Consider the following 6,848-nt stretch of genomic DNA (forward strand, 5'->3'; position numbering starts at 1 on the left):
ACTAAGTATAAAAGCTGAAAGCAGTTGTGACAATAGTGAGATGGTGGTGGTGGTTGTTGTTATGTGCCACTGAGTCACCTGCAACTCATAGCAACCCTACATACAACAGTCCTAAACCCGGCTCTATCCTGTGCCAATCTTATTGTCTCCAACACGACTATCCCCATTACCCTGAATCAATCCCTGAATGAATTCATCTCATTGAGGGTCTTCTTCTCCTGAGCTGTCCCTCTACCCTTCCAAGCATGATGTCCCTCTCCAAGGACTGACTGATCCCGCCTTGTAACATATCCAAAGTATGTCAGATGAAGCTTCAGAATCCTTGCCTCCAAGGAGTATCCTGGCTTCACCCTCTCCAGGATGAACTTTTTTGTTCTCCTAGCAGTCCATGGTATATTCAATACTCTTCTCCAGCATCCCTAGTCATTGTCCAGCTCTCTGATGCATAGCAAGTAATTGCAAAGACCATGTCCTATATCAGGCGCACCTTAGTTTCCAGACTGATATCATTGCTTTTCAGTACATTGAAGAGGTCTCTGACAGCTGACTTTGCCAATGCAATTCATTTTTTAATTTCCTGGCTGCTGGTACCAAGAGTGTTGATTGTAGAGCCAAGCAAACTGAAGCTGTTAACAATTTCAATCTCTTAACCATCTATCATGATGCTGTCAGTCAGCCCGGTGGTGAGGATCTTTGTTTTCTTGATATTGAGCTTCAATCCATAGTGAAGGCTGCAGTCCTTGACCTTCTGCAGCAAGCGTTTAAGATCCTCCTCAGTTTCAGCAAGCAGGGTTGTGTTATCTGCTAATGTAGATTTTTGATGAGTCTACCTCCAATCCTGATTTCACACTTCTCCTCATAAAGCCCAGCCTTCTGGATAATCTTCTGCATATAGATTGAAAACATAGGCTCGATACTGGGTTGGCGCAGCTATGGCGGCTCGTGTCCTTTCCGCCTTTGCGCCGCTGTCCCAGGCCACCTCGTTGATCGCTGCTCGGCCACTGAGCACTGCCTTGTGCTCCGCGGGAATCCAGACGAGGCGTCGGGTTCCGCAGCCGGTCTTGATATTCGCACAGGTTCCTGGGGGAGTCACACAGTGCCGTCAGTACAGTGATGTTAGAGGGAATCCAGGAACGGGTTCTTTATGTCTTGAAGCTGTATGATAAGATGGACCCAGAAAAGCTTTCAGTAAATTCCCATTTTATGAAAGACCTGGGCTTAGACAGTTTGGACCAAGTGGAGATTATCATGGCCATGGAGGATGAATTTGGGTTTGAAATTCCTGATATAGATGCAGAAAAATTAATGTGTCCACAAGAAATTGTAGATTACATTGCAGATAAGAAGGATGTGTATGAATAGAATATAAGGCCACCTCTCTTCCCTGAGAGAAGACTCCAATGACTCTGGTGAGCGTCTAGAAGTGAGAAGACCTGTTAGCATCATTGCCCATTTGGACGGAGTAATTCTGTTCAACTTGTATTTAAATTGTCTAAGTGTTTTGTCCTTTGACAATAAATCTATAAGACTAAAAAAAAAAAAGATAGGCTCTACTTTTCTTAGGGAGCTCTGGTGGCCTAGTGGCAAGAAGCTGCACTACAATCTCAGAGGTAAGCAGTTTGAGAGTTTGAGTCCACCAGACGCTCTGCTGGAGAAGGAGGGACAATCTCCTTCTATACAAGTCAGATCCGATTTGACAGTACACATTAAAAAAATAATAATAATTTTTTTAAAAATAAAAGGTATAGAGTTAGTCCATGCAAAATCCAGAAATAAAAAAATGAGTTAGTCTACACACGTAAAATTGAAGTTGTTGTTGTTGATTACTGTCAAGTTGAGCATGATTCATAGTGACTAGGAACAAAAGGCCTGAAGCCTTTCTATAACTATCATCGTTTCTCCAAGTTAATAGAGTTTCTAGAGGCATGTAGTTTAGGAAGTAGATGCCATTGCTGATTCCAAACTTGACTTATATTGGGAGCTCCACCAAAACACTGTCCACCATGGGCAACAATTATGCCATTTGACCCCCCCCACCCCACCAATGGCACAAGGTTCAACATTATGGAAAAATGAGATTACCTCCATACAGCAAATTGACAGAAAAGTGCTGTACACTCTTAGGAGAATTCTTAGGAGAATATTCTTCCAAAAGAAAATAGCACTAGGCTGAAGTAGAAACCCAATAATGCAAATAAAATGTCCATCTGAAAAGAACAGGCTGAGAAACAAAAACAAGAATAAGGAAATGAGCCAACCCAGGAAACAAGATGAGTAAGCAAGTGTGGAAGGCATGTTAGGACTAAAGCCAGAGGAAATGCCGACATCAGGACTGGTTGATCCAGTCATTTAGTGATATCATCAGAAACCACTTCTTTTCTCATTCGTAGATGGAAGATTGCTACTGGAAGTCAGACTGCTTTCCAGAGTTGGTGGAAGGGGGAGAATGACCTACCAAAGCTCTTTCTCAAATGAAGAACTTTCTTAGAAGCCTAGTGGGAGGGAGTTATGGTGCCAACCCAAAGGCCCTCAATTTGAGTTCACCAGCTACTCCTCTGGAGAAAGGATGACAATCTCCTCCCATATGATTTAGCCTCAGAAGGGTCAACTATGAGCTGGTTCCAATTCAATGGCAATAAGTAATTGCTGAATTTATCCTAAACCAAAACAAACAAGCTCACTGCCATCAAATCAATTCCAATTCATAACAGCCCTCTATTGGGTTTCCAAGGCTATAAATCTTTATAGGAAGGGATGCCCATCTTTCTATGATGGGGTCCTGGTGGAATCCAGTTTCAAAACTTATGGTTAATAGTCTCACACATAAGCATTATACCATCAGGGCCTCTTAAAGCTGTCCTAATCTTTACCAAAACTGTATTCAGTATGATTACTTTCAGATTAGTTACTCTCAATACGAAGTATTTTTTCACTTGAGGGATCATTCAGCAATATCTACAGAATTTTTGAATTGTCGCAATTGGGAGGAAGGGGTGCCACTGGCATTTAGTGTACAAAGGCCAGCAGCTCTATTAAATATCCTAGTGTTCACAGGACAGTCCCTGACATAATAAAGTATTATCCAGTCCCAAACAGAAAAGTTCCAAGATTGGGAATCTCTGTTTTAGACCAAGTAGACTCACTCTCATGAAGCACCAAAGGTAAGTTTGAAAGGGTGAGTACCAGAGAAATGAGCATTCAAAGAGGTAGGAGAAGATGGGGAAAATGTGATTCAACAGCCAAAAGGAGATAAATTCAAGAAGATAAACATGACTAATAGTGTTAAATGCTGTAGAGAGGCAAGTAAGGCTATAACTGAAAAACATCTTTTGGATATATCTACTTCTTCCTTTGCCCAAGAAGTCTCAGAAAAGTTGACAGGGATAGTTTGATAAATATTGAGGACTGAGTGAAAGGTGAGGATAAGATCATGCAGGTAAGTTGTATGGTGCTGTGATTCTGGAAGCTATGCCACTGGTATTTCACATACCAAGAAGGTGATCCATAGTGAAATTGCTTCAGCAGAGCTTCCCGAGAAAGACAAACTAGAAAGTAGAACTGACCATGCATTTCTAACACATTTGGAAATCTTATGAATAGCAGAAGAACACTGTCTGATATGGTGCTAGAAGATGAGGCCCTCGGGTTTGGAAGGCATTCAAAATATGACTGGAGAAGTGCTATCTAGTCAAAGTAAGGTTTACCTTAATGGCATAGATGGAGTAAAGTCAATAGCCAGTGAAGGAATTTTACAGTGGCACAATTGTGAATCTAGGAAAATTGGAAATTGTAAAAAATTAAATGGAACTTACAAAGATTAATAAGCAGAAAAGGACTTGTATTGGCCATTTTGAATCAGTCAATCTTATGACCTACTAAGGCTGGCATGACAAATTGAAGAGGAATGGCATATTAGTCACTGTCAAAAAGAATATTTTAAGATCTACTTTGAAGTATAGTGATACAATGATGAGCTAATATCCATAAATACACAAGGAAGACCTCTTAGTACAACTAGAAGGCTTTCTACTAATTTGGAAGGGAAACTCTGGTGTCATAATCTGTAGAGAGTTGCAATTACAACCCAAAGATCAACCTCCCTTGAGGTTTGAATCCATCAATGGCTCTCTCTAAATACATTGTTGTTGTGTACCATCTAGTCAGAACCAACCCATAGCGGATCTCCTGGCAGTTAATTGCATGGAAGGAGATTGCCCACCCTTCTCCCATGAAGCATTTGTTGACCTCGAACAGCATACCTTTGGGATTGCAGTACAGTTTCTTGCCGCTAGGCCACCAGAGTGCTCTCGCGCGCACTCCCCCCCCCCATTAAAAAAGAGCAATCTACTCCTGTTCAGTTTATAGCCTTGGAAACACAATGAAGAGTCAATTATGAGTCTGTTCAAATTCAACTGCAATGAAATAGAGAGGAAGAGAGAGAGTGTAAGTCGAAGTTTATCAAGCATATATTCAAAATGCACTAGCAATAAGTAATTATTGGAACACAGAAGTTAGAAACAAAGGCCAAGTATTGGTGATTGGAAAATAAGGCGTTTCTGATAGAAATGAGGCTAAAGATCACTGAATAGAATTATAGAATTTTATTCAACCAATGGCTTATTCATTGCAAATACCATATTCAAAAAAGCTTAAATAGTGACTCTGCATGTGAATTTCACCAGATAAAATGCATAGAAATAAAATCAACTACATCTGTGGGAAGAGAGGTTGGAAACGCTCAGGATCATCAGTCCAGACAAGGCTACAGGCCGACTGTGGAGCACCATTAACTGTTCTGACTTTATCTGCAAATATTACTTAAACACATACCTGTTGTGTTGTTGTTGATAAATACTGTTGAGCTGAACCCAACTCATAGATGACCCTCCAGGGGATTTTCGGAGAAAGTAAATCATGTAGGAGAAGATTGCCCGTTTTTCTCCCAGGAAGCAGTTGGTGAATTCAAACTGTGCACCTTTTGGTTGACAGTGCAATCCCTTACCATTAACCCACCAGAACTACTAACCCTATTCCTAAGAAGAAATTTTGTTGGTAATCTGGGGAAGACCCTGTATATTTGCAAGTTTTGGGAAAGTTTGACATTGTTGAGTTTACTACCACTGGTTTATATTTTCTCTGTGAAGTAGGAGTTAAATCATCAGCTTACAGCAAGATAGACAATGGTAGGAGAGGAAATCACAAGCATTAGGTGAAGACTTGATGCTCATCAGTTAACTTTTCTAATATTACACAGAGTAAATTTTTGTTACTTATTAAAAGGACATATTGCAATTCATTAATAGAGACAAGTTAACCAGGAAGCTATGTGATACAATGGAAGAATTTAATTTTTTTTCTTTGACTGGTCACTGGAAATGCCTGCTTTGGAAATTTCCAAGCGCATATCTTGTTGATAAGGTGCTTTCACATGGAAATTTGGAGATTTAGTTGGTTTTTAGAGACAGAATGACACAGGACTTATGAATGGAGTGGAACAAGAAGCACTAGTTTATCATCCTGCCTCACTGCTTACATATGTGAGACCATGGGCAAGTGAATGAACATCTCTATGCTCCAGTTTCTCTGCTCTGAAGTGGGGGGACAATATGGTCACTTCTTTAGCTCTTTGGCTCTCCTTCTCTAAGGACAGCTACCTAAAGAAGCCTCATTGCCTGCTTTCAGGCAACAGACCTGGTTGCCAATGTTCTGATAACTTAGGTGAGGTGGAGCTTGAAGAGAATAGTATCTTAATATTAATTATAAAATATTTCAGTTCGTACAGTTTTTATTTTCTATATACTTAGTACCATATTTTTAATTGTTCATAGGGTTTTGAGAAGGCTACTAATTTAAGAATTAGATGGCTGATCCTGCTTCATACTCTGTCTTAATCTGGGAGCTCTACTAAAGTCTTTCCACCATGGGTAATTCTTGTGACATTTGGCACACTTGCTGCATAGCTTTTAGCATGAAAGAGAGGTTAACCCTTAACCAGATAGATTGACACAATGACTGCTACAATGAGCTTGAGTGTGTCAGAAAATATGAGGATGGATAGCACATGATCGGACAGGGCTCAGATCTATTGTTTATAGGGTGGCTACGGGTCATACTCAATTTGGCAGCACATAACAATAACAGTACAGTATCTGTTTTCGAATCCAGGAGCACAGTGATTTGTTTGGCATAAACTCGATGGCAATGGAGTTTTGTTTTTATATTTTAAATACCTGTTTAAATCCCTGAGTAGCACAATGATGATTTGAATAATATCTCTCTTTTTTAAGTAAGGAAACTGGAAATTGAAGAAAGTCAGTAATTTGCTCAAAGTTACACAGAAAATAAGGATAGAATTGAACGCAGACAATCTAACTCCATGCTTGTTATCAATTTATTCTAGTAGGCAATTACTTTTCTCTGAGGCCCAGCTACAGTAATTATGCAAGAGTGGGTAAGTGTTACAAGCAGGATAAATTAGAGCACTTTCCTGAGGTATATGTATACAAAAGCAGGAAAGTGTGATTTTTTCCCCCTCTTGAATTGGTGTGATACGTTGCTATATTCCACCCTTCTGCGGTGGATGCAGCTCAAAGCAATCTTACAGAGTAGAGAAGAACTGGGGTTTCAGAGACTATCAATTTTTTAGGGAAGCAGATTGCCATATCTTTCTCCCAAATCAGCAACAAACACCTAGTGGGTTTAAATTGCTGATGCTTTGGTTTGCAGTTAAATGATTAACCAATCAACCAACAGAACATTTTGTGAGAGTCTATAGATGGCTGCAAATTCTTTGCTACTCCTGCTACAGGGTGATAGGATCTGATTGTCCTTTCCTGAAATCTGGACCA

The 6,848-nt window shown here is 40.1% G+C and overlaps 1 pseudogene; it reads left to right on the forward strand.

Moving 5' to 3' along the window:
• Window positions 1-932: 932 nt before the first annotated feature.
• LOC102875626 lies at window positions 933-1,362 on the forward strand (annotated as a pseudogene).
• The last annotated feature ends 5,486 nt before the right edge of the window (window positions 1,363-6,848 follow it).

This window comes from Elephantulus edwardii, unplaced genomic scaffold (assembly GCF_000299155.1).
Source record: "Elephantulus edwardii isolate Elephantulus edwardi_28Jun2011 unplaced genomic scaffold, EleEdw1.0 scaffold00257, whole genome shotgun sequence".
NCBI lineage: Eukaryota > Metazoa > Chordata > Mammalia > Macroscelidea > Macroscelididae > Elephantulus > Elephantulus edwardii.